Source organism: Pseudophryne corroboree, chromosome 2 (genome assembly GCF_028390025.1).
Source record: "Pseudophryne corroboree isolate aPseCor3 chromosome 2, aPseCor3.hap2, whole genome shotgun sequence".
Taxonomy (NCBI): domain Eukaryota; kingdom Metazoa; phylum Chordata; class Amphibia; order Anura; family Myobatrachidae; genus Pseudophryne; species Pseudophryne corroboree.
The window spans coordinates 665,012,880-665,038,380 of record NC_086445.1 but is presented as its reverse complement, the minus strand read 5'-3'; positions in this window follow the sequence as shown (position 1 = coordinate 665,038,380).

Below are 25,501 nucleotides of genomic sequence, written 5' to 3'. Positions count from 1 at the left end.
TGTCTATGGGCATTCTGTCGGCTCTGTGTGAAAAGGTCATGGTTTGATTACTCCATGACACTTCCCAATTTCCCGGCTTTCGGGGATTGGAAATGTTAAAGCATACTAACGACCTATCCACATGATACTGGTGGAGCTTTAAACTAGGAGGACTAGAGATATTAAACCTCTTGTCCACCGGCCTCCCACCACTTAACTCAAGTACCTCTCCTACAGTTAAAGGGAATGGTACTAGCCCTGATTTGCCACGACCTTGAGGTACTTGAGAGCATACCCAACAGTCTGTCTGATTTAACACTTTACCCACTAAGGAGTGATAGTCACTCAATGGATGCCGATCCATGTGGATATTAAAACTGGACTGACATTTCTTGATGCACCCATCCTCAACTATGTTGTCACAATGCCTACAGATTCAGTTTTCTTCAGCTAACAATCCTTCACAATTCCTTCTATTGTCAATGCTACCAGATCGTTTTCTGATACTCGCCTTTACTCGGTGATTGTGCTGCTCTTGGAAAACTACGCCTCCATCCTGGTCATCAGAACCCATTCCAGATCCTTTCTCGACCTCCATGGTACTCTCACCGAAACAGACTGCTCTGGTCAACAATAGGGTCAACAGGAAAATCCGGATCACAGTCTCTTGGGGCAAGTCCATCTTAGAGGAGGAAAAGGAGAAAAATAAGAAGGGGGGAGGAAAATAGGAGGGAGATGGGAACTGGAGAAAATAACAAAAGGGAAAAAGAAATCTGGCTCGACAAACGCCTCCGGTCTTATTATTCTCAGCGCTCAGGTGTCGTCTCAACCTTCCCGGAACAGACACTCTAGTGATACAACCTCTACCGTCTGTTCTTTATCACGGGACCTCTCTGGGTCAGCAACCTTTTTACAATGAGACGAATGGACCCAAGTCTCTCTCTCGGCAACCTTCAATGCTGTCGTGCTGGTCAATAAGACTTGGTATGGTCCTTCCCATCTGTCAATAAGGCAACCTGAGCGTAGAAAATTCCGTATCATTACATAATCCCCAGGTTCAATGTCATGACAATTACTGTCTGGCAAATCAGGAATCACCAACTTTAGATTATCATTCTGATTCCTCAATTGCTTACTCATCTTAACCAAATACTTTACAGTTACTTCATTGTTACATTTCAAATCATCCTGGGGGTTAATCATAACATGGGGTTGTCGACCAAACAGAATTTCAAAAGGAGACAGATTAAGAGGGGACCTGGGGGTGGTTCTGATGCTGTATAATACGATTGGCAAAGCTTCGGGCCACAACAATCCTGTTTCAGCCATTACCTTGCTTATTTTGTTTTTAATAGTGCTGTTTACTCTTTCCACTTTCGCACTCGCCTGGGGGCGGTACGGAGTGTGCAGCTTACTATTAATTCCCATCAACTTACACATTACTTGAAAAACTTCACCTGTAAAATGGGTACCCCTATCACTCTCAATGATTCTAGGGATACCGTACCTACACACAAATTCCTGCACAATTTTCTTTGCAGTAAACACAGCGGTATTTGTGGCCGCGGGAAATGCTTCAACCCAATTTGAGAACACGTCAATACAGACCAATACATACTTTAAATTTCTACAAGGTGGCAATTGTATGAAATCAATTTTACCTGGAAAGGGCCATCTGTAGGAGGGATATGGGATGGCTCTGTTGGTATTGCCTTTCCGATATTCTTCCTCAAGCAGGTGAGACATGTCATCGCTCTTTTACCCACATGGAAAGAAAATCCTGGGGTGCACCAATAAGCTCTTACCAATTTACACATTCCTTCTTTGCCTAGATGAGTGAGCCCATGTGCCGCTTCCGCTAGACTTGGAAGGTATGCTCTGGGTGCCACTGGCTTACCCTGTCCATCTGTCCAGAGTCCTGAGGACTCCTGGCCATATCCTTTTGACCTCCAGACTGCCTTCTCTTGTGGTGAACACAAATGTTGCATTTCACACAATTTCTGTGTGTTGACAGTATTGAATACCATCAGTTGTGTGATGTCTGTCTGTATGGGGGTACCGGCTGCTGATTTGGCAGCTTCGTCTGCTCGGCTGTTACCAAGTGATACCGGGTCTTGGCTATACGTGTGAGCTTTACACTTGATAACAGCCACTCTGTCGGGTTCATGTATCGCTGTTAGAAGTTTTTTGATGTGGGCTGCATGCGCTACGGGTGTGCCAGCTGCCGTCATGAAATTTCTGAGGCGCCATAGGGCCCCGAAATCATGGACTACTCCGAAGGCGTACCTAGAATCTGTGTAGATATTGGCTGACTTGCCTTTAGCCAATTCGCATGCTCTGGTTCGGGCAACCAGCTCAGCAACTTGTGCTGAGTGTGATGGGCCTAAGGGTTCCGCTTCTATGGTACCTTGGTCATCTACGACTGCGTATCCAGTACACAAGTCTCCCGAGTCCGTCTGTCTGTGACAACTACCGTCAGTGTAGAAAGTAAAATCTACATCTTCCAGTGGGTTGTCACTGATGTCAGTCCTTGCCGTGAAATTTTGGGTCAAATATTCCATACAATCATGTGTGTCATTGTCTTTACTAAATCCTCCTTCACCATCACTCTCATCCTCCACCCTTTGTGGCTGTCCAGGCACACCTGGGAGATATGTTGCAGGATTTAGTGCGCTGCATCTCTTTATGGTGATGTTTACCGGGGCCATTAATGCCAATTCCCATCTTGTAAACCGCGCTGATGAGACGTGTCTGGTTTGGGCAGAATTCAGTAAGGCTGACACTGCATGTGGTGTATGAATTGTGAGGTTGTGTCCTAGCACTACATCTTCGCTTTTACTTACTAGCAATGCTATCGCTGCAACACATCGCAAGCATGTGGGGAGGGATCGCGCTACCGTGTCTAGCTGAGCGCTATAGTAGGCTACCGGCCTGCTGGCATCACCATGCTTCTGGGTTAAGACACCTGCCGCGCACCCAGCACTCTCTGTTCCGAACAGCTCAAAGGGTTTTCCATAATCTGGCATACCTAATGCTGGTACCTGCGTTAGGCACTGTTTAAGTCTCTCAAATGCCATCTCAGACTCGTCTGTGTACGAAATCCGATCAGGTTTGTTTGATGAGACCATCTCCTGCAAAGGCAGGGCCAGTATAGAAAACCCTGGGATCCAGTTACGGCAATACCCACACATTCCTAAAAACGTTCTAATCTGTTGCTGGGTTTGTGGCAGAGTCATGTCACGAATTGCTTGAATTCTATCAGCGGTGAGGTGTCTCAGTCCTTGTGTCAGACAGTGTCCCAAATACTTCACCCTGGTCTGGCATAATTGTAACTTATCTTTGGAAACCTTGTGTCCGGTGTCTGAAAGATGAAACAGGAGTTGTTTCGTATCTCTCAGGGACGATTCAAGTGAATCTGAACACAGCAATAGGTCATCCACGTACTGTATTAATATTGATCCACTCTCAGGTTGAAAAGACTGTAAACAATCATGCAAGGCCTGTGAGAAAATACTTGGACTGTCAGTGAAACCTTGTGGTAAGCGAGTCCAGGTGTACTGAACTCCTCTGTATGTAAATGCGAATAAGTATTGACTGTCAGGGTGCAGAGGTACCGAGAAGAAGGCGGAGCAGAGGTCAATCACAGTGAAAAATTTGGCAGTGGGAGGGATTTGCATAAGGATAACAGCTGGATTTGGCACTACAGGGAATTGACTCTCAACTATTTTGTTGATCCCCCTTAGATCCTGCACTAGTCTGTAACCCCTCCCCCCACTCTTTTTAACAGGGAAGATGGGACTATTGGCAGTGCTGGATGTCCTTACCAGAATGCCCTGTTGTAGCAAGCGCTCTATTACAGGGTAAACTCCTAACTCCACCTCTGGCTTCAGAGGGTATTGTGGGATTTTTGGAGCTATCTTACCATCTTTTACTTGTACAACTACTGGGGCTATGTTTGCCATTAATCCAGTGTCTTGTCCATCCTTGGTCCAAAGTGACTCCGGTATCTGGGAAGTCATTTCTTCTACCTTGGATGGACACCTATTTACAATAACAGTGTGTGACATTAATCTTGTTGGGGAGTCTAGCATATCCTGCACTTCCTGAGCGTGGTTTTCGGGTATGTCCAAGAACACACCTTCAGGAGTACAATATATGACACATCCCATTTTGCACAGTAAATATCTCCCAAGGAGATTAGTCGGAGCCGATGCAGCTAGCAAAAAGGAATGCTTGGTATGCAAGGGCCCTATCGTAATCTCTGCTGGTTTGCTTAAAAGATAGTGCTGTACTACTCCTGTTACTCCCATGGCTGGAATTGTTTTACCAGTGGTTCTCATGCCCACGGTTGAATTTATAACTGACTTGGCCGCCCCCGTATCTACAAGGAAATTTAGAGATTTACCAGCTACATCAATTGTGACCTCGGGTTCACTTCCAAGGCTCGCAATTAATTTCACTGGCTGCAGATTACAGGTGTGGCCCCACCCCTATGGTGTGTGGTAACCTCCCTGCATCGCGCTGGCAGCTATTACCTGTGAAGGGGGTAAATGGGAACTATCAGAGACTTGCCAGTCTCTTCTTGGGGGATACCTTTTTGTTTCCCCCGTGTGTGGCTCATAACTCCGTCTCTGCGGTCCTTGATCCCAATTTCGTGTGTCATGTCGTTGTCTAGGGGTTTGGTATGATTTTTGTATATTTTTCACTCTACAGTCTCGTGCAAAATGTCCCTCTTTGTGACAATTATAACAAACTACCACATTTGACTTACCCACAGGGGTCTGAGACTTATGCTGAGTTGGCCTTGTGGTAAGGGCCTGTATACTTACGGCCATCAGCTTATCACTCTGCGACTCCCTGTGTCTGGTGATGTTCCGATCATGATCAATAGCTGCCTCTCTCAAAGTAGCCACCGACAAACCTCGCCAACATGGTTGGGTGGTCTGTACCCTCGTCCTCAATATTTCCTTTAAACCATCCATTAACACAGATACTGCTACTTCTCTATGATTCACATTTGTCTTAATGTCTTCTATCCCTGTATACTTAGCCATTTCCTGCAGTGCCCGATGAAAATAATCAGCAGCTATTTCTCCCTCTTTTTACTTGATGGAGTGAATTTTGTTCCACTTAGCAACAGCTGGGAAATATACTCCTAACTGCAGATTGATTCTTTTTACATTATCTTGGTTGTACGCATCCGTAAGGGGTACCTCTTCGTCTAATTTACAGTCAGCGATAAATTTCACTGAGTCGACATTGGAGGGTAAACATGCCCTGTAAACAGCAATGTCCGCCAATCTTTGTTAGTGGGCTCTGCAGAGTTACCTAGCTCTCTAATGTATCTCTGGCTTGCAGCTAGATCTTTCCTAGAATCAGGGAATTCAGACATCATTGATCTTAATTCCGTTCGGGAAAAAGGGCAGTGCATGGCGATGTTTCTGACAGGAGTGACTCCTGAAGTGTCAGTTTTCCCATTTGGTACTGCAATTACCCTAACGGGATTAAGTTCAATAACATCATTCTGAGTAGATTCTACAACATGTGGTGTAATGGTTTCTGCATAGTGTACAGTGCCGTACTTACCAGTTGATACGACCTCACCTGTCCCTCCACTAGGGGCCTTTGATACTACTCTTACGGGTTGGGCCGTGCCCACTGTTGTTTCTGCTATGGTGGCTGCTAGAGAGAGTGCCGATATTGTTGTGGGCTCATCCTCTTGGTCACAATCCTGGGGAAAGTTTAAAACAGGGTACAGCTTGCACGGGTTAGTATTAGCATCAACAATCTTAGTTACATTATTCTTAACATCTATACATTTACTAAGTGCATGTTTATCATACACCAGTGTGCCATTCTCTGTAACCACTTTCTCCCCTGTTATGTATGGTGGTGGTGGTGCGGTGGCTATCAGTTTCCTGATAGGGTTAGATCCAGCTGCTTGAGCCAATCCTCTTTGTATTTCACCTTCCTGTTGCCATAATTGTAAATAATCATAATGTCTGATCCGTCTCTTTGCAGATTTAATGAGACATATCCTTCTCCTTAGATTTTGTAACACCTCGGGGCTAAAACTACCTACCCGTGGGAACTTTTCCCCGTCATGCACAGTCATTCTTTCCCATTCATCGCACAAAACCTCTGTGTGTGAACCGTATTTCTCACACATGATATACCTTGCCGACCCTATTGGCCGGCTTACTAAATCAACCTGAACCAAGGTTGATCGCCCCCTACCTGAACAACTGGCCCCCATCTTTGCAGGTGTTGCTTTCACTACCTCTGACCTTCAAATCAGGGTCTTCAGCGAACCCTTACAAAAACCAAGATGTCCGGGGTAGGCCGACGGTGAAAGTTTACCGAGTACCTTCACACACTCGACCACGTCGACCAATACGCCCACACACTGCCTTAGCACTGGTGTACTCAACCTAGGGCCCCTGCGACCTGAACCTCTATTTACTGGAACGTGTGGGTGTGATCCGAAGAGCACTTACCCTTCCCAGTAACTATCAGTTGCTGAAGAGTTCCTAAATGACCAGCAAACCTCCCTTAAAATATAAAAAATTACACAAATCACGTTAGAATGTACAAATAGCGTTTATGACCCCTCTAGCGTACGCAAATGGTACTGGGTCAAGTTACAAACTAATGCACACAATTACATGCGGTACAATCGTACTGCACATAAGCAACTAATCTTATGTGCGGAACGACCAACGGAATCGAAAATTACGGCTGCGAATTCCTTCAGCCAGAGCTTGATGGCCTATATGGGTATTGCACCAACCCTCCTGGGGTTGTGCTTCTTGACACTATCTATAGCGGACTTCCTAGTCCGCTGTACCTAGACCTCCTGGTCTGTCTCTGGACCTCCTGGTCCGTGACCTCCTGGTCTGCTATACTCTAATGCTCTTATTTCAATACTAACAAGGGATGCCTCCCAAGCCACCACGCACTGTCACTTTCATGGATGTACCTCTACGAGAACTCGATTTCTAGGTTCCAACCAAATTGAGAAACTTATATATATATGCACACACTCTTTCACCTCATACACTCTTTACTTTCGTTTCTGTACAGAAATCCCTTTCATTCAGTATCGCAGTCTAGTCCCAGAGGAGTTGCAACTAGAGAAGGTTCCTTTTAGATTAAAATTTAGGATACTGAGATTAATTTGCGCTATTATCGCGTTGCTTCCGTATTGCCTACTTAAACAATACTATTGTGTGATTCGTATTACGTGGGCGTACCCATACGCTCCGTTGCGTAATATATGCTACGTGTCTCGACCCTTGCGTCGCGTACGCTTGTCCCGCCCTTTGTTAGGGACACGTGTACACAGGCCAGACATGTCCACAGTAACACAAGTAACACGTTTCTATCAATGCAAATGATTTTTAACTGTAATCATTTACCAAGCACCACACAGGTCTCCCTTGTATCTTAGGCAAAGCCGTGTGCGTGTTTTACAAATTACTCCCTTACGCATTAATTTTAGTTTTAACTACCAATAGCAACAATTCTTTCTCAGCACGTTATCAATGATAAATGGCAAACAGGAAGGCGAGATGTGAAATTACACAAATGAAAAATGCAGGTGTGTGCGTGTGTTGCGTACGCAATGTGTATCAAACAGAAATAAACAGTTTTAAAAGACAATAGCGTACTGTTCTTACCTTCCGGTTCCGGATTCCACCAGCACTCCTACAGCGTAGCGATGCAGACGCTTATCTAGTCAGCACTACCGTATCCCTCACCACCAACGCGGATACGAAGGGATACTACCTTCCCGCCCTTTGCTGACAGATAAAATCTGTGTTCGCTAGTGCGGATATGTGGAGGAAGGACGAGGCCCCAATTGATAAAGCTAATTATTTATCTTATAACATTCACTATATATTGGTAAGAGACTCAGTACGCGATGGGCGTACGGGGTACCGTAATGGTACGCACTTAGCGTAGCAGACCCTAGGCCGTGGTTGAGACGCACGAGCGGCACGTTCGCTCAAGGCTGACGCTGGGTATCGAGCACGCTATAGGCGGCCCGAGCACCGTAATGCTACGCTACTAGCGTAGCGGACGCTGTGTCCACGAGAGGAACCCGAGCGGCGCAGACGCTCACAGGATGACACACAGTAAACCTTGTATGCAACACACTGAAAGGCCAAGCCTATACTGTAAACCTTAGTCTAGTAATGTTAACACAATGTAACGCTGATTAACCTCTATTATATAAAAGCTGATTGAGCGATTGAGACGCTCAGAAACCCTCTATTCTAGCTAGAGAAACACAGACACCTTGCTGAGGTTCCAATACCTTTACTAATGAGGTTTAGCTATGTAAAAAAGGGGAAAACAGTTAACAGCTTATACACTACAGCACTAACATAAAACACCTAAACAGAATAACTGGACATAAATATACAATAGCGTCTTAATCCTAAACAATAACAGTGAGAGAGAGAGAGAGTATGGCAAATACAGACAGAGAATAAGTTGGTCACAGAGAACTTACACACGTGGGGAATGATCGCTAGCGCAGTCCTGGAAACCAGCTCTCTAGTTAGTCAATTATATAAACCTTTGTGGAGAGAAGACTGAGCTGGCCCAGGCTGGCTGTTCTTATATACACAACATACAGTACACTACAAAGGGCCCTACAATCTCATTGTTCATTGGACACAGGAATCTGTCTTCACATTATAACGAAAGGTCATAGGTTGATTCAAACAGGTGGGCTGTGAATATTTCAAACTGCTCAGGTGGGAGGGAATCTCAGGCTTCCCGCCGCATGGATAATGAACTGCAAATACAGTAAATGTCCATAAACTTCTTATAAACATAACTATACGCAGGAGCGATTAATCTCTTTCAAACCAACACCGGAATGTTACTAATAATATACTCTTCCGTTGCATACTAAACACCACTGCTCAAAACCTGTCTGACCCTTCGTATCATGTAAAGAGGGATCTCTCTGTCCATGAACCAGTTACACTAAACAAACTCACTGATATTATTAAGGGGACCATAACCTATAAAATACAGTATTTAGATTAACTATGTAACGATCGAGCCGTCCGCCAGACGTACACAAACTCTACCGTAAATGCGCATACCACGCGCCTGAGCGCACGACCGTGGAGGCGCCGTCACGCAACTGCGAATATGCGCACGGGAGAGAATGTGCACGTGCAGCGGGCAAGCGCATGGGGTTAGTACAAGGCATCATAGGTCGCTATATTTTTCGACTTTGACAGTGTCAGCAAACTGCAAAACTAAAATGCACCACAGGTATAGAATGTAGATGGATAGTATACTTAATGAATGACGACACAGAGGTAGGTAATGCAGTGACCTTCCGTACTGCTATATATAGTATACTGGTGGTCACTGTGTCAGCAAACTGCAAAACTAAAATGCACCACAGGTATAGAATGTAGATGGATAGTATACTTAATGAATGACGACACAGAGGTAGGTACAGCAGTGGCCTTCCGTACTGCTATAGTATACTGGTGGTCACTGTGTTAGCAAACTGCAAAACTAAAATGCACCACAGGTATAGAATGTAGATGGATAGTATACTTAATGAATGACGACACAGAGGTAGGTACAGCAGTGGCCTTCCGTACCGTACTGCTATATATAGTATACTGGTGGTCACTGTGTCAGCAAACTGCAAAACTAAAATGCACCACAGGTATAGAATGTAGATGGATAGTATACTTAATGAATGATGACACAGAGGTAGGTACAGCAGTGGCCTTCCGTACTGCTATATATAGTATACTGGTGGTCACTGTGTCAGCAAGCTGCAAAACTAAAATGCACCACAGGTATAGAATGTAGATGGATAGTATACTTAATGAATGACGACACAGAGGTAGGTACAGCAGTGGCCTTCCGTACTGCTATAGTATACTGGTGGTCACTGTGTCAGCAAACTGCAAAACTAAAATGCACCACAGGTATAGAATGTAGATGGATAGTATACTTAATAAATGACGACACAGAGGTAGGTACAGCAGTGGCCTTCCGTACTGCTATATATAGTATACTGGTGGTCACTGTGTCAGCAAACTGCAAAACTAAAATGCACCACAGGTATAGAATGTAGATGGATAGTATACTTAATGAATAACGACACAGAGGTAGGTACAGCAGTGGCCTTCCATACCGTACTGCTATATATAGTATACTGGTGGTCACTGTGTCAGCAAACTGCAAAACTAAAATGCACCACAGGTATAGAATGTAGATGGATAGTATACTTAATGAATGACGACATAGAGGTAGGTACAGCAGTGGCCTTCCGTACTGTTATAGTATACTGGTGGTCACTGTGTCAGCAAACTGCAAAACTAAAATGCACCACAGGTATAGAATGTAGATGGATAGTATACTTAATGAATGACAGCACAGAGGTAGGTACAGCAGTGGCCTTCCGTACTGCTATATATAGTATACTGGTGGTCACTGTGTCAGCAAACTGCAAAACTAAAATGCACCACAGGTATAGAATGTAGATGGATAGTATACTTAATGACGACACAGAGGTAGGTACAGCAGTGGCCTTCCGTACTGCTATATATAGTATACTGGTGGTCACTGTGTCAGCAAACTGCAAAACTAAAATGCACCACAGGTATAGAATGTAGATGGATAGTATACTTAATGATGACACAGAGGTAGGTACAGCAGTGGCCTACTGTACCGTAATGCTATATATTATATACTGGTGGTCACTGGTCAGCAAAACTCTGCACTGTACTCCTCCTATATAATATTATACTGGTGGTCCCCAGTCCCCACAATAAAGCAGTACACTGAGCACAGATATGGAGTGTTTTTCAGGCAGACAACGTATACTGGTGGTCACTGTCAGCAAAACTCTGCACTGTACTCCTGCTATATAATACAGCTGCTCCCCAGTCCCCACAATTAAGCAGTGTGAGCACAGATATATTCAGCACACTGTGAGCACAGATATGGAGCGTTTTTTTCAGGCAGAGAACGGATAACTGGTGGTCACTGATCAGCAAAACTCTGCACTGTACTCCTCCTATATACAGCTGCTCCCCAGCCCTCCCCACAATTAAGCAATAGTGCACAGCACAATCAAGTTCAACAATAACGGAGAGGACTCCAGCCACGTCCTCTCCCTAACATTTCCAATGCACGAGTGAAAATGGCGGCGACGCGCGGCTGCTTATATAGAATCCGAATCTCGCGAGAATCCGACAGCGGGATGATGACGTTCGGGCGCGCTCAGGTTACCCGAGCCATACGGGAGAATCCGAGTATGCCTCGAACCAGTGTAAAAAGGGTGAAGTTCGGGGGGGTTCGGTTTCCGAGAAACCGAACCCGCTCATCACTAAGGATTATATGAGTGACCGCATCCAAGTAGGCACGTCAGACAGTCCGTACGTATACTGGCAGGAAAAAGAGGCAATTTGGAGGCCCTTGCACAAACTGGCTTTATTCTACCTAAGTTGCCCTCCCTCCAGTGTGTACTCCGAAAGAGTGTTTAGTGCAGCCGCTCACCTTGTCAGCAATCTGCGTACGAGGTTACTTCCAGAAAATGTGGAGAAGATGATGTTCATCAAAATGAATTATAATCAATTCCTCCGTGGAGACATTCACCAGCAGCAATTGCCTCCACAAAGTACACAGGGACCTGAGATGGTGGATTCCAGTGGGGATGAATTAATAATCTGTGAGGAGGGGGATGTACACAGTGAAAGGGATGAGGAATCGGAGGATGATGATGAGGTGGACATCTTGCCTCTGTAGAGCCAGTTTGTGCAAGGAGAGATTGATTGCTTCTTTTTTTGGTGGGGGCCCAAACCAACCAGTAATTTCAGTCACAGTCGTGTGGCAGACCCTGTCGCTGAAATGATGGGTTCGTTAAAGTGTGCATGTCCTGTTTATACAACATAAGGGTTGGTGGGAGGACCCAAGGACAATTCCATCTTGCACCTCTTTTTTCTTTAATTTTTCTTTGCATGATGTGCTGTTTGGGGACAATTTTTTTGAAGTGCCATCCTGCCTGACACTGCAGTGCCACTCCTAGATGGGCCAGGTTTTTGTGTCGGCCACTTGTGCCGCTTAGCTTAGTCACACAGCGACCTTGGTGTGCCTCTTTTTTTCTTTGCATCATGTGCTGTTTGGGGACTATTTTTTTGAAGTGCCATCCTGCCTGACACTGCAGTGCCATTCCTAGATGGGCCAGGTGTTTGTGTCGGCCACTTGTGTCGCTTAGCTTAGTCACACAGCGACCTTGGTGCGCCTCTTTTTTTCTTTGCATCATGTGCTGTTTGGGGACAATTTTTTTGAAGTGCCATCCTGCCTGACACTGCAGTGCCACTCCTAGATGGGTCAGGTGTTTGTGTCGGCCACTTGTGTCGCTTAGCTTAGCCATCCAGCGACCTCGGTGCAAATTTTAGGACTAAAAATAATATTGTGAGGTGTGAGGTGTTCAGAATAGACTGGAAATTAGTGGAAATTATGGTTATTGAGGATAATAAAACTATGGGATCAAAATGACCCCCAAATTCTATGATTTAAGTTGTTTTTTAGGGTTTTTTGTAAAAAAACACCCGAATCCAAAACACACCCGAATCCGAGAAAAAAATTTCGGTGAGGTTTTGCCAAAATGCGTCCGAATCCAAAACACGGCCGCGGAACCGAATCCAAAACCAAAACACAAAACCCGAAAAATGTCCGGTGCACATCACTAATAATTATCTTGTACCAAATTTAGAGGGTATGACTACATTAATAATGGGCAAATTTTTTTTGCCCAGTATGATATGTGTGGTTTTCATTCCACTGAAACTACAGTATTGTGGTAACCACAGCACAGAAGAATAGAACAATTTAGGGTCCTGCGAATTAAACCTTTTGCAGTCTCTTTTGCCTTGTGCAGTGCTGATATCACTGACATGTTTTGGATAGAAGGCTGGTAATTGCTTTTTTTCTGTTTCTTAAGCTCCCCAAGTGTTCAACAAATCAAATAAGACATGCATGCATGTATGTTTATGGACCCATTATCATAATTACATGTTCAAGTGAACTCATCGAATATAGAGCAGACACTGGCAAGTTCTCATTGTCAGCGCTCCTTCATAACATTATGCTCTTTTTTGTTCTTAACATCCATTACAGATCCTTAATTAGATACTTATTTTTTGGGCTATTGCAAATTAGGCAAAAGGTGCTAGCAACCACACCAATTCAAAGGCGCACGGTATCGCATTACTTGATTTTTTTTATAAGGATATGTGATAAATATATTTTTTGCCAAAACAATTGTTGGAAGCTTTTTATTACATAATTCTCCTTTATATAGTTCAAGTATAACTGCGATAATAGATGTTTTTTCTATATTGATTTGATGTCAGGAAATTAGTTGTAGCATTTTTGTGGATAAGCCTTTGGTCTTTCTTATGTTTTACAGTTATTTTGTCTTACCTTCATTTAACATGGTTACATGCTGGAGCATCAGTTATTCTAAAAAAATAAAAATAAAAATGCAAAGCATTAATGACAACTTACTGTATAAATATAACTTTGCAAAAAGGTGCTGTAAGTCATTGCACACCACTAATCACTAATCACTAAACACCACTAATCAGACTTAATCAGCTTTCTCTAGCAGTATAGAAATGTAAGAATCCATCTCATTGTTATGGATCATGGCACATTTATGTACAATTATATACAGTATAAACACAAGTGGACATCGAAATCGATGGCTATTTTTAAATTTTATTTATTATAAAAAGAATAAACTCATATCAAGCAATAAATGTAAACTTACAAATCAGTTTACCAAAGTACACTGGAAACGATCAATGCGCAGATATATCAGCTGCCAATATGAACTCACTGAATGAAAAAAAGGTGTCACCACACACCAATTTGATATCAATGAACAAACAAACAATATCACCAGAATGTCCACAGGCGCCAACAGCTCTAGGCTTGGAGATAAACCTCCTAGGTAGGAGATGGAAATCCTCAATCTCAGTCCTCATATATCACTCCCATACATAAAAATAAAATATACAATAGTGTAATACTGCCAACGTGATATAAAATTCACACTAAAATAGCAAGTGGGATCCGTACTATGAAGACATGTCTACTGACTAATGACTAGTAGACAAAAACGCATTCAATGGAGAAGGTTACACCTTAAACTGATTCTTTTTCTGTTCTTCCTTTCCTCTCTGATATATCTCCCTCGTGCAGATAGATATCATAGGAGAAATGGACAGGCATATAGTATAATACTGTTTTAATAACAAATTTCAAATTGACAAACAGAGCAGGATAAACACTGGACTCTCACCATAAAGGATTGTCCACTGAAAAAGTAGACAAACAAGGCATGATATTAAATAAGACCAGGCATCCCCAGCATCTCGTAAGGTGGGGACGGACCCGTAGAGGAACTTACAAGGTGCTCCAAGCCTAGAGCTGTTGGCGCCTGTGGACATTCTGGTGATATTGTTTGATTGTTCAATAAATGTAAACTTGCTCGTGCACGCTTCTCCCATAGACTTTACATGGATACTTTGCCAATCCACAACACCAAAACCGTTGCGCCAATCTCATTTTTCTCTTCGACTGGCACGCACATCTACATGCTAAGACCTTTATTTTGATACCTCAACAATATTTTTATGCTTGGCCGTTCTCTCAAAATAGCTCTCACAGTAAAAAACTTATATAATTAATACATAGATTATACTGTAAACGTACATACATGCACAGTGGTTGAAGGGGAAATGTATTCAGCAGGGTCGTAACTAGGTGTGTGCAAGTTACATAGCGCTGCAAGTTAGGGGGCGCTGTTGGCGGCACTTGTCAATTATCTGTTTTAATTATTTTCACTTGCAGCTTCTCCCCTTTTTGAAGACCAGCATCTCCAGGCCGCCATTGTCTCCTACCCTGACCCCTTCTGTTGCTAATACCTATACAACATTCATAAACTGAACTTGAGGTTTCTTTGTCCTCTATTACATTTCAAGTTGCTGACATACCCGGGATTCAAACCCATTGCCTGTGGCATTGCAGACAATCTATTCATTGAGGTATCTGCCCTTGCATCGAAAGGTAGATAATTCTAAGATAGAGAATTCTAACTATTTGAAGCTTACTTTGAACTTTGTGAAGGGGTGATCAGCATTGCGGCTAAGTAGATCTATGTAGTGTGTGGCTGCAAGAGATTAGATGTATGGCTGCACACTGCATAGATCTGCTCAATTGCGATGCTGATTATTTTTTTTATAAAGTACCAGTAGCTTCATATAGTGTTCATAGTTTTTATGCAGGATAAATAGCTCAATGAGCAGTGTGTCTGATTAGAATTCAACAGGTTATAGGTTTGAATCCTGGGTATGGCAATATATTGAAACGTGTTATTTAATAAAGGGTATTGTAGCTGAATAACAACGAGTTCTCAAGTTAAGTGCATGAATGTGGTATAAAGAGGATTTGTGTCCAAATCCATTTTCTTGCAGTGGTCTATAAAAGTGTGTGTATTATTTATAGTGATGTGCAAAGGCAATTTTTCGGGTTTTGTGTTTTGGTTTTGGGTTCGGTTCCGCGGCCGTGTTTTGGGTTCGAACGCGTTTTGGCAAAACCTCACCGAATTTTTTTTGTCGGATTTGGGTGTGTTTTGGATTCTGGTTTTTTTTTTTCAAAAAACCCTAAAAAACAGCTTAAATCATTGAATTTGGGGGTCATTTTGATCCCATAGTATTATTAACCTCAATAACCATAATTTGCACTCATTTTCAGTCTATTCTGAACACCTCACACCTCACAATATTATTTTTAGTCCTAAAATTTGCACCGAGGTCGCTGGATGGCTAAGCTAAGCGACCCAAGTGGCCGACACAAACACCTGGCCCATCTAGGAGTGGCACTGCAGTGTCAGGCAGGATGGCCCTTCCAAAAAATACTTCCCAAACAGCACATGACGCAAAGAAGAAAAAAAAGAGGCGCAATGAGGTAGCTGTGTGAGTAAGCTAAGTGACCCTAGTGGCCGACACAAACACCTGGCCCATCTAGGAGTGGCACTGCAGTGTCACGCAGGATGGCCCTTCCAAAAAATACTCCCCAAACAGCACATGACGCAAAGAAGAAAAAAAAGAGGCGCAATGAGGTAGCTGTGTGAGTAAGCTAAGCGACCCTAGTGGCCGACACAAACACCTGGCCCATCTAGGAGTGGCACTGCAGTGTCACGCAGGATGGCCCTTCCAAAAAATACTCCCCAAACAGCACATGACGCAAAGAAGAAAAAAAAGAGGCGCAATGAGGTAGCTGTGTGAGTAAGCTAAGCGACCCTAGTGGCCGACACAAACACCTGGCCCATCTAGGAGTGGCACTGCAGTGTCACGCAGGATGGCCCTTCCAAAAAATACTCCCCAAACAGCACATGACGCAAAGAAAAATGAAAGAAAAAAGAGGTGCAAGATGGAATTGTCCTTGGGCCCTCCCACCCACCCTTATGTTGTATAAACAGGACATGCACACTTTAACCAACCCATCATTTCAGCGACAGGGTCTGCCACACGACTGTGACTGAAATGACTGGTTGGTTTGGGCCCCCACCAAAAAAGAAGCAATCAATCTCTCCTTGCACAAACTGGCTCTACAGAGGCAAGATGTCCACCTCATCATCATCGTCCGATTCATCACCCCTTTCACTGTGTACATCCCCCTCCTCACAGATTATTAATTCGTCCCAACTGGAATCCACCATCTCAGGTCCCTGTGTACTTTCTGGAGGCAATTGCTGCTGGTGAATGTCTCCATGGAGGAATTGATTATAATTAATTTTAATAAACATCATCTTCTCCACATTTTCTGGAAGTAACCTCGTATGCCGATTGCTGACAAGGTGAGCGGCGGCACTAAACACTCTTTCGGAGTACACACTGGAGGGAGGGCAACTTAGGTAGAATAAAGCCTGTTTGTGCAAGGACCTCCAAATTGCCTCTTTTCCCTGCCAGTTTACGTACGGACTGTCTGACGTGCCTACTTGGATGCGGTCACTCATATAATCCTCCACCATTCTTTCAATGGTGAGAGAATCATATGCAGTGACAGTAGACGACATGTCAGCAATCGTTGGCAGGTCCTTCAGTCCGGACCAGATGTCAGCATCAGCAGTCGCTCCAGACTGCCCTGCATCACCGCCAGCGGGTGGGCTCGCAATTCGTAGCCTTTTCCTCGCACCCCCAGTCGCGGGAGAATGTGAAGGAGGAGATGTTGACAGGTCGCGTTCCGCTTGACTTGACAATTTTCTCACCAGCAGTTCTTTGAACCCCTGCAGACTTGTGTCTGCCGGAAAGAGAGATCCAATGTAGGTTTTAAATCTAGGATCGAGCACGGTGGCCAAAATGTAGTGCTCTGATTTCAACAGATTGACCACACGTGAATCCTGGTTAAGCGAATGAAGGGCTCCATCCACAAGTCCCACATGCCTAACGGAATCGCTCTGTTTTAGCTCCTCCCTCAATGCCTCCAGATTCTTCTGCAAAAGCCTGATGAGGGGAATGACCTGACTCAGGCTGGCAGTGTCTGAACTGACTTCACGTGTGGCAAGTTCAAAGGGCATCAGAACCTTGCACAACGTTGAAATCATTCTCCACTGCGCTTGAGACAGGTGCATTCCACCTCCTTTGCCTATATCGTGGCCAGATGTATAGGCTTTAACGGCCTTTTGCTGCTCCTCCATCCTCTGAAGCATATAGAGGGTTGAATTCCACCTCGTTACCACCTCTTGCTTCAGATGATGGCAGGGCAGGTTCAGGTTTTTTTGGTGGTGCTCCAGTCTTCTGTACGCGGTGCCTATACGCCGAAAGTGGCCCGCAATTCGTCTGGCCACCGACAGCATCTCTTGCACGCCCCTGTCGTTTTTTAAATAATTCTGCACCACCAAATTCAAGGTATGTGCAAAACATGGGACGTGCTGGAATTTGCCCAGATGTAATGCACGCACAATATTGCTGGCTTTGTCCGATGCCACAAATCCCCAGGAGAGTCCAATTGGGGTAAGCCATTCTGCGATGATCTTCCTCAGTTGCCGTAAGAGGTTTTCAGCTGTGTGCGTATTCTGGAAAGCGGTGATACAAAGCGTAGCCTGCCTAGGAACGAGTTGGCGTTTGCGAGATGCTGCTACTGGTGCCGCCGCTGCTGTTCTTGCAGCGGGAGGCAATACATCTACCCAGTGGGCTGTCACAGTCATGTAGTCCTGAGTCTGCCCTGCTCTACTTGTCCACATGTCCGTGGTTAAGTGGACATTGGGTACAACTGCATTTTTTAGGACATTGGTGAGTCTTTTTCTGACGTCCGTGTACATTCTCGGTATCGCCTGCCTAGAGAAGTGGAACCTAGATGGTATTTGGTAACGGGGGCACACTACCTCAAGAAATTGTCTAGTTCCCTTTGAACTAACGGCGGATACCGGACGCACGTCTAACACCAACATAGTTGTCAAGGCCTCAGTTATCCACTTTGCAACAGGATGACTGCTGTGATATTTCATCTTCCTCGCAAAGGACTGTTGGACAGTCAATTGCTTACTGGAAGTAGTACAAGTGGTCATCCGACTTCCCCTCTGGGATGACGATCGACTCCCAGCAGCAACAACAGCAGCGCCAGCAGCAGTAGGCGTTACACTCAAGGATGCATCGGAGGAATCCCAGGCAGGAGAGGACTCGTCAGACTTGCCAGTGACATGGCCTGCAGGACTATTTGCTTTCCTGGGTAAGGAGGAAATTGACACTGAGGGAGTTGGTGGTGTGGTTTGAGCGAGCTTGGTTACAAGAGGAAGGTATTTACTGGTCAGTGGACTGCTTCCGCTGTCGCCCAAAGTTTTTGAACTTGTCACTGACTTATTATGAATGCGCTGCAGGTGACGTATAAGGGAGGATGTTCCGAGGTGGTTAACGTCCTTACCCCTACTTATTACAGCTTGACAAAGGCAACACACGGCTTGACACCTGTTGTCCGCATTTCTGTTGAAATACTTCCACACTGAAGAGCTGATTTTTTGGGTATTTTCACCAGGCATGTCAATGGCCATATTCCTCCCACGGACAACAGGTGTCTCCCCGGGTGCCTGACTTAAACAAACCACCTCACCATCAGAATCCTCCTTGTCAATTTCCTCCCCAGCGCCAGCAACACCCATATCCTCATCCTGGTGTACTTCAACACTGACATCTTCAATTTCACTATCAGGAACTGGACTGCGGGTGCTCCTTTCAACACTTGCAGGGGGCGTGGAAATGGTGGAAGGCGCAAGCTCTTCCCGTCCAGTGTTGGGAAGGTCAGGCATCGCAACCGACACAATTGGACTCTTCTTTGGGATTTGTGATTTCGAAGAACGCACAGTTCTTTGCAGTGCTTTTGCCGCAAGTCTTTTCTTTTTTCTAGCGAGAGGATGAGTGCTTCCATCCTCATGTGAAGCTGAACCACTAGCCATGAACATAGGCCAGGGCCTCAGCCGTTCCTTGCCACTCCGTGTCGTAAATGGCATATTGGCAAGTTTACGCTTCTCCTCAGACGCTTTTAATTTTGATTTTTGGGTCATTTTTTTACTGATCTTTTGTGTTTTGGTTTTTACATGCTCTGTACTATGACATTGGGCATCGGCCTTGGCAGACGACGTTGATGGCATTTCATCGTCTTGGCCATGACTAGTGGCAGCAGCTTCAGCACGAGGTGGAAGTGGATCTTGATCTTTCCCTATTTTTTTAACCTCCACATTTTTGTTCTCCATATTTTGCGCACAACTAAAAGCCACCACAGGTATACAATGTAGATGGATGGATAGTATACTATTATTACTTATACTTATGGACGACGAGTGACGACACAGAGGTAGGTACAGCCGTGGCCTACCGTACTGCTGCTTAGTGCTTATATATATAATATACTGTATAACGGACCTGGTGGACACTGTCAGCAGACTGCTAAACAAACTAGTATGAAGAAAGAAAAAAAAAAACACCACTGGTATACAATGTAGATGGATGGATAGTATAGTATTACTTATACTCATGGACGACGAGTGCACTGACGACACAGAGGTAGGTACAGCCGTGGCCTACCGTACTGCTGCTTAGTGCTTATATATATATAATATACTGTATAACGGACCTGGTGGACACTGTCAGCACTCCTGCTAAACAAACTAGTATGAAGAAAGAAAAAAAAAAACACCACAGGTATACAATGTAGATGGATGGATAGTATTAGTATTACTTATACTTATGGACGACGAGTGCACTGACGACACAGAGGTAGGTACAGCCGTGGCCTACCGTACTGCTGCTTAGTGCTTATATATATAATATACTGTATAACGGACCTGGTGGACACTGTCAGCAGACTGCTAAACAAATTAGTATGAAGAAAGAAAAAAAAACACCACAGGTATACAATGTAGATGGATGGATAGTATAGTATTACTTATACTTATGGACGACGAGTGCACTGACGACACAGAGGTAGGTACAGCCGTTGCCTACCGTAATGCTGCTTAGTGCTTATATATATGATATACTGTATAACGGACCTGGTGGACACTGTCAGCAGACTGCTAAACAAACTAGTATGAAGAAAGAAAAAAAAAACACCACAGGTATACAATGTAGATGGATGGATAGTATTAGTATTACTTATACTTATGGACGACGAGTGCACTGACGACACAGAGGTAGGTACAGCCGTGGCCTACCGTACTGCTGCTAAGTGCTTATATATATAATATACTGTATAACGGACCTGGTGGACACTGTCAGCAGACTGCTAAACAAACTAGTATGAAGAAAGAAAAAAAAAACACCACAGGTATACAATGTAGATGGATGGATAGTATAGTATTACTTATACTCATGGACGACGAGTGCACTGACGACACAGAGGTAGGTACAGCCGTGGCCTACCGTACTGCTGCTTAGTGCTTATATATATAATATACTGTATAACGGACCTGGTGGACACTGTCAGCAGACTGCTAAACAAACTAGTATGAAGAAAGAAAAAAAAAAAACACCACAGGTATACAATGTAGATGGATGGATAGTATTAGTATTACTTATACTTATGGACGACGAGTGCACTGACGACACAGAGGTAGGTACAGCCGTGGCCTACCGTACTGCTGCTTAGTGCTTATATATATAATATACTGTATAACGGACCTGGTGGACACTGTCAGCAGACTGCTAAACAAACTAGTATGAAGAAAGAAAAAAAAAACACCACAGGTATACAATGTAGATGGATGGATAGTATTAGTATTACTTATACTTATGGACGACGAGTGCACTGACGACACAGAGGTAGGTACAGCCGTGGCCTACCGTACTGCTGCTTAGTGCTTATATATATAATATACTGTATAACGGACCTGGTGGACACTGTCAGCAGACTGCTAAACAAACTAGCATGAAGAAAGAAAAAAAAAACACCACAGTGTTTTTCAGGCAGACAAACGTATACTGGACTGGTGGTCACTGTCAGCAAAACTGTGCACTGTACTCCTGCTATAACTGCTCCCCAGTCCCCACAATTAGGCAGTGTGAGCAGTGCACTCAGCACAGATATATCATGCAGCAGTGCAGCACACTGAGTGAGCACAGATATGGTGGAGACTTTTTTTCAGGCAGAGAAACAAAGGATTAAACTAATCAAAACCCTGCACTGTACTCCCTAACAGCTGCTCCCCGTCCCCCTAATTATAACTAACTAAGTCACTCTGTGTTCTACTATAACGGAGAGGACGCCAGCCACGTCCTCTCCCTATCAATCTCAATGCACGTGTGAAAATGGCGGCGACGCGCGGCTCCCTTATATAGAATCCGAGTCTCGCGAGAATCCGACAGCGGGATGATGACGTTCGGGCGCGCTCGGGTTAACCGAGCAAGGTGGGAGGATCCGAGTCGCTCGGACCCGTGTAAAAAAAAGGTGAAGTTCGGGCGGGTTCGGATTCCGAGGAACCGAACCCGCTCATCACTAATTATTTATATATATTATAATATATATGCAGTGCATCCGGAAAGTATTCACAGCGCTTAACATTTTCCACATTTTGTTGTTACAGCCTTATTCCAAAATGAAATAAATTAATTTTTGACCTCAAAATTCTACACACAATACGCCATAATGACAACGTGAAAAAAAAGTTTTTTTGAGTTTCTTACTAATTTATTAAAAATAAAAAACTACCATCCCTACAATGAAGCATGGTGGTGGCAGCATCATGCTGTGGGGATGTTTTCCAGCGGCAGGAACTGGGAGACTAGTCAGGATAGAACTGCGCATATGCGCGGGCGGCAATGCGCTGGCGCGTCACTGCCCGGCGACGCCCATCGCGTGCAGCAACGAAATGGACGAAGAAAGCGTTCGCAGTAGCGAATGCTAGAAGATTGACAGGAAGAGGCCAGCCAGGGGTGTCTACTCACCATTTTGAAGGCGTGTCCGGACGAATGCAGGCGTGTCCAGCCGTCTCCAGGAAGGGATCCTGATGTCAGCTCCGGACAAGATCATCGCAGCGGGTGAGTAAGTCCTGAGCTGTACAGAAACTGCACAAACTTTTGTTTGTGCAGCTCTCTGCACAGCGGTTCGCAGTCCTGCACAGCGAATCCCCCCTCCCCTGTAGGCAGTGACTACCTGATCGGAGCAGTACTAAAAGTAGCCTGCTAGCGATCAGGTCGGAATCACCCCCAATGTTATGTTAGGATTGTTATGTATAAAATGTTGCCTATTTGATCAGGGTTCTTGTGTGGTTATTTTTAAGTGATTTAAAAGCACAGTTGCTGGATTGCATCAAACTTTGATCACAAGACCAGCTTTATTTTATATTATGGGAATGGGAACTGTGTTCATCACATTCAATTAAAGTGCACATATGTAAGAGGTCTAATTTATTTTTATGGTTTAACCTAGGTCAACCTTATGCTCAGCAGTTCACTGGATAATGCCGTCTTTCTCTTTCAAGGCAATTTCAGTGCCTCAGGCCAATCCTCAATTTAATTAGAAATCATTTGGCTTGGGGTATCCCCCTGTCTAGTACTTGTACAGTAAATATATGTATTGATATATGCCCCACCACAATTCATCCCGGTTACTGAACACAAGAATGGATGGTATCGGGATCCCGGCGCTCGGGATGCTGGCAGTCAGAATACCGACAGCAGCATCCCGACGCTCAGGATCCAAACACCTAGTAGGTAAGTATGCAATCCCTACCCCTCTAACCCTCCTTACCTGCAGCCTGACCCTAACCTTCCCCCCCTCCGCAGCCTAACCCTAATCCTCTGCCCCCCCCCGCAGCCTAACGCTAATCCTTCAACCCCCGCAGCCTAACACTAACCTTCCCCCGCACCCTTAACCTAACCTCCCCCCCCCCCCCACACGGATTACCTCTGTGGAGTAGTCACAGACCTTTGCTCGGGATTCTGGCTTTCAGGATCCCGGCATCGGCATTGCAATCCATGTTGGGATCCCGGCCATTGCCGTTTCTATAAAGGGTGCAATGGGTGCGGTGCACACGGACCCCTGGGTCCAGGGGGGGCCCACACCGCACCCATTGCACCCATTTTAATACTTACCTTTCCGGAGTCCAGCGCCGGGAGCTGTGATCACGCCGGAAATCGCAGCCAAAATGGCCACCGCGCATGCGCGGTAGCCAAATTGGTCTCCGGATCATGGCAGGCGCCATGTTTCTGGAGACCTGTGCATGCGCAGTAGACTCCGGCACAATGCCGGAGTCTACAGCTGCGAGCAGAGGAGGGAGCCCACCCAGAGGTGCACACGGGCCCCCTCCTCTAGAAACGCACCTGATCCCGGCATCAATATTCCAAGCAGTGTCGGGATTCTGGCATCGGTATTCCGACTGCTGGGACCATGAACGATGGGATCCTCACCGGATTCCTACAAGAATACCCTTATGTAATTATTTTTTATACTGGAATCTCCTGCAGGATGGGTAGATCAGACAGTCAATATTTTACCACATTTCTTACATTAAGATTAAGAAAAACAGTAATCTAATCAATACCAAGGTAACAATTTATTGCATGTGATCACTAATTAGTTGAATGAATTCATGCAGAACTTGTTTGTAATATTTTCCCGGACTAGCTTCATAGCCCATGTAATGTAACCTAAAAATGCAGATCCATTCCATTATTAGAGCCTTTCATCTTTGCCTGGTATTTAGGGCTAATGTTGGGTACTTGTTTCCTCTGACCACCCCTAAACGCCTATATACTCCTCCAGTTATATAGCTATCCCCCTTTCCTGTATCCCCACTCTCCATCAGCCACATTCAAACACACGTACACTCACAAGGTAATACAGGTTGAGTATCCCTTATCCAAAATGCTTGGGACCAGAGGTATTTTGGATATCGGATTTTTCCGTATTTTGGAATAATTGCATACCATAATGAGATATCATGGTGATGGGACCTAAATCTAAGCACAGAATGCATTTATGTTTCATATACACCTTATACATACAGCCTGAAGGTAATTGAAGCCAATATTTTTAATAACTTTGTGCATTAAACAAAGTGTGTGTACATTCACACAATTCATTTATGTTTCATATACACCTTATACACACAGCCTGAAGGTCATTTAATACAATATTTTTAATAACTTTGTGTATTAAACAAAGTTTGTGTACATTGAGCCATCAGAAAACAAAGGTTTCACTATCTCACTCTCACTCAAAAAAGTCCGTATTTCGGAATATTCCGTATTTCGGAATATTTGGATATGGGATACTCAACCTGTACAGGTTGAGTATCCCTTATCCAAAATGCTTGGGACCAGAGGTATTTTGGATATGGGATTTTTCCGTATTTTGGAATAATTGCATACCATAATGAGATATCATTATATATCTAAGCACAGAATGCATTTATGTTTTATATACACCTTATACACACAGCCTGAAGGTCATTCTAGCCAATATTTTTTATAACTTTGTATAACTTTTTATAACTTTTAAACAAAGTGTATCTATATTCACACAATTCATTTATGTTTCATATACAGCTTATACACACAGCCTGAAGGTCATTTAATACAATATTTTTAATTCCTTTGTGTATTAAACAAAGTTTGTGTACATTGAGCCATCAAAAAACAAAAGTTTCACTATCTCACTCTCACTCAAAAAGTCAGTATTTCGGAATATTCCGTATTTCGGATATTTGGATATGGGATACTCAACCTGTATTTATAATATATAACTGTATAATAGTTAATGGTACCGGTTCCTTCACATAACATTTCTACTATAAATTCTAAAATATGAATATCATGGGTTATTACTCCTGATATTGGGCCTAGTTCAAACCTGATCGTAGCAGCAAATTTGTTAGCAGATGGGCAACACCATGTGCAATGCGGGGGGTTCAGATATAACATGTGCAGAGAGTGTTAAATTTGGGTGGACTACATTCTTTCTGTGC